Source organism: Thamnophis elegans, chromosome 14 (genome assembly GCF_009769535.1).
Source record: "Thamnophis elegans isolate rThaEle1 chromosome 14, rThaEle1.pri, whole genome shotgun sequence".
Classification (NCBI taxonomy): Eukaryota; Metazoa; Chordata; class Lepidosauria; order Squamata; family Colubridae; genus Thamnophis; species Thamnophis elegans.
Genome location: NC_045554.1, coordinates 32,780,965 through 32,795,489, shown reverse-complemented (window position 1 = coordinate 32,795,489; position 14,525 = coordinate 32,780,965).

Sequence of the window (14,525 nt, the reverse complement as noted above, 5' to 3'; positions counted from 1 at the left end):
GTTGGGCTAGCCGCTAGATGACCTAGAAGTTCCCTTCCAACTCTGTTATTCTATAATAATTCTGTAATGCTTTTATCTATTAAAATAATTATTATAAAATTTATTTTACAAGAACATAAAAGCTAGCGCTAACCCATAAACTAATAAAGAGATAAACAGTGAAGAAAAGGAAGAAAGAAAAGGAAGTATAGAAAGATGAAAAAAAATATAGAAAAATAAAGCTTCCATTTTTCTTCTGCAACAAATTGAAGTACTTTTACAATATTAACTTTTCTTTAGGGTTACCGAAAAAGCTCACTTTTTTCATTTATCAATTTCAAAGAAGTTACCTAGCCATCTCAGCTAAGCCATCCACTTCACCAACTATTCCTCAATTGGGGGTAGTGTCTAGTCTTTATATTTTGGGGCACATAATAAGTCTTGCTGCAACCCATTACCTAGATAAGCATATCATTCTAAGTCACAGTTTATTTAACTATGTTCCATTATTTATTAGAATTATTTTTTTTGCCACTCACCTCTCTCTCTCTACCTCACACACTTGTAGGCAAAATCATTAAGTAGTGCTTAATAACCTTCATGCAATATATTAGTGTGGAACAGCAGGCTGCCTAGAAAAATGGCAGGCACCTGTGCTTGCTTTCTCCCTTCTGTTTGAGCCTTTTTCTCTCTCCAGGATCAGAGTTGCCAATAAAGCTGCAGTCTTCAAACAGGTATAGGGGGAGAATGAAGGAGAGATGCATTTTGGAAGCTTTGCAGCCACCAGCTGAATAGAAAAGGCATTTGGCCTTCAAAGGGAAGTAAGTGGATGATCCAGGCACAACAAAACAAAATTCAATATGGGAAAGTTCAAGTTACTTTTGCTTGGTGGACCAGAGAAGGGAGGAGAGGGGATTGTTAGATCGGGTGAATGGATGAGGCAGATTCAGGCTTTAGCAACAATAGCTCTTTATCAAGTGACAACTATGTACAATCCAGCAAAGACTCTGTCTGGCAGCAGCCCTTTTATAGGGAGCTGTCAGATCCTTTGACCAATCAGATTTGAATACTGTTGCCGCCGGAACAGAGGACCTTGGTGGAAACTATACTGATTGTCAGTATGTAACAGGGATGGTTTCATGTGAGTGGCAAGCCAGGAGCAGCATATACCTGCCTCTTGAACGGCCTGGTTCCAAATAAGCCAGAGCCCAGGGGTTAAGGATTCCTGCTTTACATGCTGGCCACTAACAGAGAAGAGAAAAGCAGAATAAATCCCAGAAAAAGAGAGGAATTAAGACAGAAGACTAAACAGGATTTGTAAGAAGAAAACATTGTTAATAATTATAAAGTGGAATACAGTTAGTCTTCAACTTAGTTAGTTCACTTAGTGACAGCATTGAAAAATGTGACTAATGACCATTTTTCACATTTAACACATTTGATCAAAACTGGGGGTTTTGGCAATTCATATTATGATGATTGTGATGTCCTTTTGAGAGAGAGATATCACTTTTTGAGAAATTCTGACAAACAAATCATTGGGGAAGTCAGATTCATTTAACAAACATTTTTCAAATTTAACAACTCTGACAAAAAAGTTGTAAAATATGTACATATACATACAAAGAACCAGTGCTGTCCGAAGACATCTCCGTGGTCATGTGGCCGCACGACTAAACGCGAAAGGAGCATGGAATGCTGTTCCCTTCCACCAAAGGTGGTCCTTATTTTTCTATTTGCATTTTTACGTGCTTTTGAACTTCTAGGTTGGCAGAAGCTGGGACAAGTAACGGGAGCTCACTCCATTATGCAGCGCTAGGGATTTAAACTGTCAAACTGCCAACCTTTCTGATTGACAAGCTCAGCGTCTTAGCCACTGAGCCACCAAGTCCCTCACTGGAGTTTATACTTCACTACAAAATACCATTTCTAATGTGTGAACCAAGCTATATAGGCAGAACAGAGTCTGTGCTTCATATTTAGCCCTGATGGCTTTCATAGACTATTAGATCTACACAGTCAGATTAGTCATTCACCACAGCCACACATTAAGTCAAGCCCAACAAAACCCAAACAAGCTAGCATGCAATAGAAACCAATTCATTGTATTAAATAGCGAAGACGAAGAAGAAATGAAACTTAAAACATACCTCTATCGCGGATACTGAATAGAAGCGTTAGGTGATCCTAAAACTCTGTAATTGCCTCTGGGCATTGTCAGAAAGCTCTGTTATTTCTAAGTGTGCATAAATCCTCCCCCCTCCCCCCCAAAGGATTATCATTATCCTTAGAAACTGGAGGGTCCAAACAGCTGCCCGCCCATCCGTGACAGCAGCAGCTACAGAGGCTAGGTTTATTAATGACTTGAAACCCAAATTACTGTATTTTGTTACACTTGATTTCAAATAGCATGGAACATTATTTTGCAAATTATTATTAATAGAGTTCACCCTGAGTTTTGAAAAGCTGAAGCACTAAAGCAAAGTAGTAATTGAAATCTGACTTCACAGTTTTTGCAGAAAACACCTGCTCACTCTTGAGCAGTGTTGTTTAAGTAACATGAAACCCATGTCCAGTTGGTTCCACATCCAACTATTTACATACATCTTCTGGTGGACCCAGTTGGTTCCACCAGAAGATGGATGTAAATAAGCATCAGGATTCTCAGATTCATTTTGCTGCCATTGACACCTCCACTCCTTTCAGCCACTTTTTATTTCTCAGAAGTTGGTACGGAGGTTTTGGTTGTAGATAGATAGATATAGATATAGATAGATAGATAGATAGATAGATAGATAGATAGATAGATAGATAGATAGATAGATAGATAGATAGATAGATAGATAGATAGATAGATAGATAGATAGATAGATAGATAGATAGATCTACACGATAGACTAGAGGGATCCTTTGCAAGCTTTGAGATCCGTGGACTTCAATTCCCAGATGTAATGGAAATTTCCCAACCTCCTTTAATTAAGTTAGTTTCTTTGAAATACTTTTCATCTCAAATCGTTCAACATTTCAGCTTAACTGACTCACCGCCAGCATTCTCTTTCTACCCACAAGCTCTCACACCACAATGCCATGTTTAAACTCTGTCTGTCTGTCTGTCTGTCTGTCTGTCTGTCTGTCTGTGTGTGTAACTAAAACCTAAAGCTGAAATATTCTGAGCCGCAGTGGCACAGTGGCTAGAATGCAGTACTGCAGGCTACTTATGCTGATCACTGGCTGCCAGCAGTTCAAATCTCACCAGGCTCAAGGTTAACTCAGCCTTCCATCATTTGCAAGTCAGTAAAATGAAGACCCAGATTGTTGGGGGCAAATATGCTGACTCTGTAAACCAACTTAGAGAGGGCTATAAAGCCCTGTGAAGTAATATATAAGTCTAAATGCTATTGCCATTGTATATTATTTTTGAAAAACTTACATTACATTTTTATTTATTTTGTTATTTTGTTTTATTTATACTATGCTTTTATTATTTTTACAAATAACTCAAGGCGGAAAACATATCCAACACATCTTTCTCCTCCTATTTCTCCCAAAACAACCCTGTGAAGTAGATTAGATTGACAGAGGGTGTCTGGCCCAAAGTCACACACCTGGCTTTCATGGCTAAGGTGGAACTTGAACTCATGGTTTCCTGTTTTGTAGCCTGGCACCTTACCCTCTAGACCAAATGACTCACATTACCCTTGTTGGGAGGATGACCACTATCATTTTTACTTTTTCTTTTTGACTTTTTTATTGCCTGCAGTTTGTCCTAAAATTTATCAATTCATGAAAAGATCAGTCATGATGTAACTACCTGTATCATCATTGTTGATTTTGTCCCACTGAAGCTGGTGTGATAACTGGAGGTACCGATTCCATTATGAACCAGAAGCTCCTCCAGCCCAACTGCTCTGACCCAGGCTTCCCAAGAGCATGAAGCAAACTCCTTGTCCTGACAAAAACCCGTTTTGTTAATTTACTGTGAATTTTGCTCATTCACATCCAGCAAAGTCTTTCAAGGGAGGATTTACAGTCACAGACTTTATCTGGCTTGCAGAGCTGCCAGGCCGATATCTATAAAACTTGCCAAGGAATCTTGGAGAGTCACAAACCAATTAAGCAAACTAATTGTCTCCTGAAAACTCCACTCCCCTTTTGCTCCTCTTTTATTTCCTCTGAGAAAGGCCATTCATTGTCCACCTGTGGCCTTACTCCCAAGTCAATCCTGTTCTTTAGCTGTTCCCTTCCTCTGGCAACTCTGCACATGCACACATTGGGAACAGGCTCCAGCTGTTCATCTGCCTCACTGATGTCTGACTCTGAAGGCAGCTGATAACTTGCATAAGTCTTTGGCTCCCTCTCTGTCTCCAACACAGAGCCCTCATCAGAGCCTTCCCCAGGCTCCAGGACTAGGCCATGTTTGTCCCCAACCTCTCCAGTGTCCGAGCCTGCTGCCAGCTCTGCTGGTGGATCACAACACCAATGGAGCCATATTCCCTTCAACCTGGAAATAATTTTGACTTAGTAGAGCTTGATTTACCTATCCCAATAAAGGCATCCCATTCTCTCATAAGATCATTCCATTTAGTGATCATCTCCACATTTTGGGATGAATTCCATAGATTAATTACGGTCTCTGAGAAGCTTTATTTTCTGTGTTCTAAATCTCCTTCCAATCATTTTCACTGGGTGCTGGTGTTTTAAGAAAAGGGAAGTGAACTTTTCTAGCACAATGTTCATCATGCCAAATTGAATTTTTATCTATCTCTATCACATCCCTCTTCCATCATCTTTCTTTTTGAGCAAAAGAGCCCCAAACGGTTTAACCTTGACCCAAAGAGATGATAACCATCACTTGGATTAGCCTCGTCACAAACATTACCAAGAGTGAAAATAAAAGGTTATCAAAGTAATATAAAGGCAGCCAAGAATTAATTTGGCAATATTCTTTCCTATGTCTATGGTAGAGACATAATCTCTTTTACCTCTTTAGCTCTAGTGTACTCTCACAGTAACTACAACTACAGTCATGAACTATGAAGAATAATCAAATTACATTCATCCTAACATGTTAGCACAAGGAATAACCCTACCTTGGAAGAGTCCTAAACAAAAATTACTCATCCAAGGAATATCTAATACAGATTTTTATGTTCACTTTGCATATTTTAACTGTCACCAGATTCCAGATTTCTGTGTCTAATTTCTTTGAGGCACCCTACTGATGAGACTAATCACCTTTTTAAGGCAAGCTTCATGCTACTTCAAGCTGATTGCCAGAAGTTTTACTATGCAGCTTCAAATGGCTTCAGAGATGTTACTGAAATCTTGCTTGATGAAATTGATGAAGTAAAGCACTTTGCAATTTCCTTTAATAAGCACCTTACCCATGAATGAACTGCATGATCTGCATACAAAAAGCAGAAAGTTGGAAACCCTTGTCATCTGAAATGAATAGGTCAACATTGTCATGAATGGTGAACGTTTTCAGCACAACACATATGTAGCACTGTGAAAAAATCTTCCTTTCTATGGAGTTCCTTTTGTCTTTTTGTCTTTTCTGTTTTTCTGCCTGAACTTCAGAATCCTTGGGGTATTTATTTGTGCAGAAGGTTCTTGAGGCTGTTGTCTTTGTTATAGGTAAATGTAAAGGTTCCCATCAACATATGTGCTAGTCCAGTGGTGGGTAGCTAACGAGTTTACTACAGGTTTCCACATGTGCAGAAGTGTCCAGACTGGTGAACAGAGCCTCCTACCGTCACCACTACAAACTAGGCCAAACCAGGCTGAACCAGGAGCAACTCATCTTTGTGCTAGTCCCTGACTCTAGGGGGAGGTGCCCATCTCTGTTTAAAAGCTGAAGAGCCAGTGCTGTCCAAAGATGTCTCTGTGGTCATGTGGCCGGCACGACTAAACGCCAAAGGCACACGGAACGCTGTTACCTTCCCACCAAAGGTGGTTCCTTTTTTCCCTACTTGCATATTTATGTGCTTTCAAACTTCTAGGTTGGCAGAAGCTGGGACAAGTAATGGGAGCTCACTCCATTACATGGCACTAGGGATTCAAACTGCCCAACTGCAACCTAACTGATCAACAAGCTCAGTGTCTTAGTCACTGAGCCACTGTGTTCCTTTTTCTTTGTTATATCTTTTTCTATTTTACCACACCACAAAAGTCTTCCATTATGTACTCACTTATCCATCCATCCATCCATCCATCCATCCATCCATCCATCCATCCATCCATCCACTTACTTACCTGTCTACCTAGAACTTGTCCAACATGAAATAGGAAGTTTCTGAAACTGTTGCAGAAGTCTGACAGTTGTTTTACCTAATTATCATAGAATTATTAAATTGGCTGTCAGCAGCTAATACATTGCTTTTCTTCTAGTATGGATTTTCCCCTAAAGAGCACTGAATTAGCTTTCTTGTTCTCTAATACAAAGAACACAAAATCTATACTCAAATTTATGAGCAATGGATAACAATAATAAGGCTTACTAGTTATTTATAAAAAGCCACAATGTCCCTAGGCCAAAAAGTAAAGCAGACTTTAAGGATGAAGAATCCCACTGATGCCAGCATCTTTTGGTGCTTGTTTCGATAACTCAGACTATAAATATTTGCATTTCATTCATTCTGTGATAATACCTGGCCTAATCAGCTACATAGAAGATTCAGTGTCATTTGAGACAGTGGTGGGATTCAAAGAAATTTACTACTGGTTCTGTGGGTGTGGCATGGCTTGGTGGGAGTGACGGGGAAGGATATTGCAAAATCCCCATTTCCAACCCACTCAGGGCAAGGATACTATAAAATCCACATTTCCTCCCCACCCCACTAATCTGCTTTCTAGCTCCGTTCTCTTGTGCAGGGCAACAGAAGAAGATGCAGCCAATCAGCTAGGACTCAGGAGACAGCGAATAGATGGGGGCAGAGCCAGACAGAGATGGTATTTGCCGGTTCTCTGAACTACTCAAAAGTTCCGCTACCGGTTCACCAGAATTGGTGAGAACTGCCTGAATACCACCTCTGATTTGATACCCTTCATTAGTACTGAGAAAGAGCAACTTTCTCTATAATAACTAAAAAGATTTGGATTTATCTAGTTATGCTTGACTTTGGAAGCTAAGCAGGGTCCAGACTAATTAGTATTCCATGCAAATTCACTAGGAAAAGCCAGGGATGTTAACTCTGAAAGTTTTTTAAAAATGTTTACAAAATGGTATGGATATTCTATGATATCGTCTAGATTTGAGGATCTCTTGAAGAACATAATGACTTTACTACTAAAATGTAGTAGTAGGAAAGTTGGGATGGTGAAGAAAAAACCTTGGATTAATCTCCATAGACATTCATTATAAAAAAATAAAGTCTTTTCTGCATGACTGAGAAAGAGTTACTAAATGAGCCATGTAATAGACACGTGTTTTGGTACAACTATTCCTTTGAGCCTTTCATTTCTTGGGTAATCTTCCTTGTCCAAATCTATTACTGTCATCTTAGTATTGATATCTCCACAGGTAAATGTATTTAATTATAATTTCATTATATAGATTGTGACACTAGCCACCTCCCTGTCATTTTGAAAGTATTCCAGTGTGAATAAATCACATATAACTCCCAGTATCTTTCACAATGCTAGATGGGACAGCTGGGAATTAAGAACCCAGATGTTTTCAGACTACCTTAATGTTTCAGTGATGGTCTCAGAATTAAATGTGTGCATGCATACATTAAACATCTGTTTTGTGGGGCGTAAATATACATAAATGAAATAGAAAAATATGCATTACAGACGCATCTTCCTCTCCCTTCACTTTACAGATCACTGTGAAAACACATGAAAGCATTACAGGTATATATTATGTGGGCATTGGAAGTAGACTGAATTGTAATGATGATGATGATGATGATGATGATGATGATGATGATGGTGAGATTCACAGCCTTTGGGGCTGGTTGGTAGCTCAACAGCTCGAGTCCTAACCAAGGACCTAGGAACTGTTAAGGTAACTTCGGAGGATATAAGCTGTTCCAAGTAGGGTGGTTTTTTGTAGAATCAGAATGTTCAAGTCTGATAAATTTAAAATTTCCAAGGTAGCCCTTGGAGCTCCCTCCAAGGGCTCCAATTACAATCGGGACAATACACAATTTCTTTTTCCACAGTCGCTCAACTTCAATTTGCAAGTCCCGGTACTTTGTGATTTTTTCTTGCTGTTTCTTCAATTCGTGAATCTCCAGGTATTGCAATGTCAATGAACCATACTTTTTTCTTTTCAACTATTGTTATGTCAGGTGTGTTGTGGACCAAGTGCCTGTCAGTCTGAATTTTGAAGTCCCACAAGATCTTGACTATTGTTATTATTATTATTATACAATTGTATCACAGTGGCCAGTTGTTTCGCCGGATTTGGCATTGATTACTAGTTGGGCCCCACCCAGTGGCCTAGGACGTCGTAATGTATTTTCGTAATATTCGTGCAGATCCAAGCAGTGCGGCTTTTTGCATTTGACTGATGGTGATTTTGTCAATTTTTAACTGTTTTAAATGTAATTCCAGTGCTTTTGGAATAGCACCCAGCATGCCGATTACCACTGGAATTACCATGGCTGGTTTGTGCCATAATCGTTGAATTTCGATTTTTAAGTCCTGGTATTTCGTGATTTTTTCATGTTCCTTCTCGGCAACTCTGATATCACCTGGTTTTGGGATGTCTATGATTGTGACTTTATTTTTCTCAACCAGTGTGATGTCTGGTGTATTATGCACCAGTATTTTGTCCGTTTATAAACGGAAATCCCATAAGATCTTGACCATCTGATTTTCGGTGACTTTTTCAGGCTTATGTTTCCACCAGTTTGTTGTTGTTTAATATTATAATTTTTGCACAAATTCCAGTGGATCATTTGTGCTACTGAATTGTGCCGCAATTTAATCAGTCTGCACAATTTTTTTACAGCAGCTGAGTATGTGATCAACAGTTTCATCAACTTCTTTGCAAAGTCTCCATTTGCCATCATCAGAGGATTTTTCGATTTTGGCCTTAATGGCATTTGTGCAGATAACTTGTTCTTGTGCAGCCAGGATTAGTGACTCTGTTTCTTTCTTTAATGTACCTGTTGTTAACCATAGCCAAGTTTGTTCACTGTCCACTTTATCTTTTTTTTTCCAGAAATTGGCCATGTAGTGCTTTGTTCTGCCAACTCTCCATTCTTGATTTTATCACATCTTTTCTGTATTCTTGTTTTGTCTGTTGGGCCTTCAGTAGATTTTTGTTCTTTACTTCGATTAATAGATGTTCTTGACTTTCTTTTAAATAATCAGCCAGTGCATGTTTTTCTTCTTCAACTGTTTGCTTCACTTGTAATAATCCTCTGCCACCTGATTTTCTGGGCAGATATCAGTGTCACCACGTGGATGTAAATGTAGTGCATTGTGATTAGTTTCCTGGTTTTTTGGTCCAAAATGTCCAAATCAGCTTGTGTCCAGTTAACTATACCAGCTGTGTATCTTATAACTGGTATTGCCCAGGTATTTGTGGCCTTGATTATATTTCCACCATTCAATTTAGATTTCAAAATTTTCCTAACTCTGTTGGTGTATTCTCTCCTAACAATAGTTTTTACTTCTCCATGTTTGATGTTATCCAACTGCAGAATGCCTAAGTATTTGTAGGCTTCCTTTTCATTGCATTTAATTAGTTGGCCATTGGGCATTTCAATTCCCCCACATGTAGTGATTTTGCCCCTTTTTATGGATACAGTGGCGCATTTTTCCATGCCAAACTGCATTGAAATACTCGGACTGTGTTTGTCAATGATTGAATTTCTATTTCTGACTTTCCGTAAAGTTTCAAATCATCCATATATAGTAAATGCAAAATTTTTTCAGCTTCTTTGGCTGTTTGGTAGCCTAATTTCATTTTTTTTTAAGATTACTGATAGTGGGATCATTGCAATGATGAAGAAAGAGGTGAAAGTGAATCACACTGGAAAATTCCTCGCTTGATATTAACCATTCTGTAGATCTCATTCCCTACTGCCAACTCAGTTCTCCATTGTTTCATCACCTTTTCAGTAAAGGATGTAGTATTTTTGCTAATGCCAGTTGTTTCTAAGCATTTTATGATCCAACTATGTGGAAGTGAGTCAAATGCCTTTTTGTAATCAATCCAGACCATATTCAAGTTCGTTTTTCTGTACTTACAATTTTCTAATATCATTTTATCAATTAGAAGCTGATCTTTTGTGCCCCTGCTCCTTCTTTTGTTGCCTTTTTGCTCTACTGGCAATACATTGTTTGTTTCCAAATAATCCATCATGTTATCTGCAATAATGCCTGTGAGTAATTTGAAGGTTGTTGGCAAGCATGTTATTGGTCTGTAGTTTTCAGATGTTGTTCCTTTAGTTGCATCTTTCTGAATCAAGTATGTTCTTCCAGTTGTCAACCATTCATCAATTTGGTCCTTTTGTAAAATTTCATTCAGTTGCCTGGCCAATATTGCATGTAAACTGGTCAGATATTTGAGCCAGAAACCATGTAATTGGTCCTTTCCAGGTGATGTCCAATTCTTTACCTTTTTAACTCGATTTTTGACCATCTCAGTTGTTATTTCTAATACTTGCATTTGTTTGTTGCCAATGCTTTTCTCAAAGTCATGTATCCACTTTGCTTCCTTATTGTAGTCCTTTGCATTTTCCCACAATTCTTTCCAGAGTTCAACTGTGGCCTGCTTTTCTGGTTTTTCACTTTTGGTGTCACCATTCACATTAAGACTTTGATAAAAACGCTGTTGGTCTGATCGAAATTGCTGATTTTGTTATATTGGATGATTCGTGCCTCATATCTTTCAATTTTTCTATTATTATTATTATTATTTTATTATTATTATTATTGTTGTTGTTATTATTAAATTATTAAAATTATTAAAATTATTATTATTATTTACTTTATTCATTGAACATGAAACTCAGTCAACTGAACATTTAAAATGTATCACAAATAATTGACTGGTGCTGATGGTTGATACGGGTTGTTGCCAGCATCCTAGGTATCAACCAAGTATCTTCTTAAGATGTACAATGTTCTGAGTATTGTTCTTTTGTTGTTATTACCTCATTCATTAAACATGAAAGTCAATCAACTGAACATTCAAAAATGCATCATAAATATCATTGACTAATTATTATTATTCAGAGATTTAGATTTGCTCTAGGCTTAAACTTGGAAATTACTGCAGATTACTTTTGTTGAAAAAGGTAAAATGTACCTCAATCTAGCCTAAGGTTAAATTTCAATAAAATTAGCTTTCATCTAATAAAAGCAAGGGTCCTTTAACTTTTAACAATAATGAGTTGTTAATATTTAATGAAATACATCTAGTTAATTTATTTAAAAGCATCTTTGCTCTTCTTTTTTTAAAAAATCTAAAACACTTCTTAGAGCAGCTTCACAGCCATCATTCAGAAAATTATGTAAATATTCAAAAAAACAGGATGCACAAGGGAAAAAGTGCAAGGAAAAAGAAGAAATTTTAGTATTTATGATATTCTGCTAGTAAACAATAGGATTAAGTTTTATGTTAGTTTACATCAATTTGTTCTATCAAAATAGTATTCTAATGTGATTGTTTAATTTTAATTATAAATGTATGAGTCAATTATATTTTTCATAATATTTCAAATATTTAGAAGTAAATAAACTATTTTCCTCTGCACTTCTAGTTTCCCCAATAGATGGCCTGATCATATGATCTGTTGTCATGAGTTGTCCTTGCTTGTAACTGTTGAGTAAATTCTTGTATGCTGTCCAACATCAGTGTCCTTGATGGGCAGATATATAAAATATTTAAATATTTTTCTTTTAAAAGGGTTCCCTTTTCAGTTCCATCATTTGGAAGTTGGTATACCACAATCTAGCAAACTGAGATTAGGAGGTGACTGGATCAAAAACCTGCCCTCATTAAAACATGCATCCAGGAGATTATCTTCATATAGATATAAAGTTTAAAAGATTTATTAAAAAGGTCCAAAAAACCTCTGGTCCACATTTACAGGTGATTATCATTTCATTGGTAAATCTGATAAAGTGAAACTCCAAATTGTTTCAACAGTCACACAAGCCAAGCATAAGCATATATATATATATGCTTTATTTATTTATCAGCACAAATACAACATATGTATGTATGTGTGTGTGTGTGTGTGTGTTGTATGTGTGTTGTGTGTATGTGTATGTGTATGTGTATGTGTATGTGTATGTGTATGTGTATGTATTATATATATATTCAGCTAATCAGTGAATAACAAAATAATTGAATATGTTCAGGCAACTCTTTGAGAAAAAGCAGAATAAGCTGCTGGGTGGGAATGAACTGGATTCTATTTTATTTACCCCCTTGGTGTTCTTCAATTTTTCTTCCTTAAAAATAAAATGTTCCAGCTGTTCTCTAAAGCATCTGAGGAAAGAAAAACAATCGGATGGTAACTTTTAATAGAGAGATCCAACCTAGAACTAAGGACAAATTTCCTGACAGCAAGAACAATTAATCCGTAGAACAGCTTGCCTCCTAAAATTGTGGGTGCTCCATCACTGGAGTGTTTAAAGAAGAGACTAGATAGACATTTGTCTGTAATGATATAGAGTCTCCTCCTTGGGCAAGGGATTAGATTAGAAGAAGTCCAAGGTCCCTTGCAACCCTATTATTCTATTTTCTTGGGGCTTACAAAAGGATTACAGCCTACTTCCTCAGTCTGAACGGACAGAAATTGTAGTGGAATACAGACTAGTCACAAGACAGAGGGATGTTTCCCAGGGAGCAAAGAGAGACTGTAGCTTAGAATCTTTAAGGTAAAGGTAAAGGTTCCCCTCGCACATATGTGCTAGTCATTCCTGACTCTAGCGAGTAGTGCTCATCTCTGTTTCAAAGCCGAAGAGACAGCACTCTCTGAAGATGTCTGCGTGGTCATGTGGCTGGCATGGCTAAATGCCGAAGGCACATGGAACACTGTTACCTTCCCACCAAAAGTGTTCCCTATTTTTCTACTTGCATTTTTACATGCTTTAGAACTGCTAGGTTGGCAGAAGCTGGGACAAGTAACAGGAACTCACACCGTTACGCAGTGCTAGGGATTCAAACCGCCAAATTGCCAACCTTTCTGATTGACAAGCTTGGAGTCTTAGCCACAAAAAGCATGAAATGGGACACCCACAACCACATCAGTATCTTAATTGGTCAAGATTTTGTCTAAGTGTGCAACAGTAAATAAACACTCCTGAAGTAACTCTTCATGTCATTCTTGGTTCTTTGGGCCTCACAGAAATTCACCACCAATTTTCAGCAATTATGTTGAGAGAACATTCTGGATCTATGTCCCTATGGGTGGGACTACTAGAAGACACCTAGCTAAACTGTGGGACTACCGTTCTCAAAAAATCAGTTTAAGTTCTTCCTACATAGGAAGACATTAATTCCATACAATACAATGAATTCCTAGTTTTACTACAGGTAAAATTATGCTTCAGTCCCTGATCACCTGGCTAAGAATTGAAGAAATAGCATCAGATCAATATGTCATTCTTACTTTCAGGTAAAACCTACATACAGTACATGGAAAAGAAAGCTTCTATTTTAGTTCAAGGACGAAGCCTGGTGCTACTTTATAGGCATGTATACAATTTTACTGATTAAATCTCAGAATCATGGGTGAAACACTAATGGGAAACTACTGGAGTCTCATAAATGGAGTTGCAATTCTCAGGGTGATTAGTCAAAATACTGAGTAGAGCAGAAGAAGCACTAGAAAGTGCTGCTTACTGCAGCTAAAATTTTCAACCTTTCATTATTTTTTTTCACCTATTTTCCCACCTCATGCCCCCTTATACACTTTGAGGAAAGACAAAATGACTTTCCACAAAGCAGTGCATTTGGCTTAAAGGTTCAATTGTGTTTGCAATGTCCTTGTACTTATTTTTGCAATAATAGTCAAGGATGCGTGCACTATCCTCTATGGTATAATTGTCTGTTTAGCGGATTGGCAACCTCCTTGTGAAAGATAGCAATAACACTTAGACTTACACCACTTTACAGTGCTTTACAGCCCTCTCTAAGTGGTTTACAGAATCAGCCTAGTGTCCCCAACAATCTGGGTCCTCATTTTACCCACCTTGGAAGGATGGAAGGCTGAGTCAACCCTGAGCCTGGTGAGATTCGATCTTCCAAACTACTGACAGCTGGTGATCAGCAGAAGTAGCCTGCAGTACTACACTCTAACCACTGCACCACCGCGGCTCATGCGTGTTAACATAAAATACACAATAACAGGGTTGGAAGGGACATTGGAGATCTTCTAGTCCAGGGGTGTCAAACTCATGTCGTCACAGCAGCATCATGTGATGTATCAGGACTTTTTCCCCCTTCGCTAAACCAGGCGTGGGCAGTGCATGACACATCGGGCCCATAGGCTGGGAGTTTGACCTCCCTGTTCTAGTCTAACCACCTACTCAGGAGACCCTATACTATTTCAGACAGATGGTTATCCATT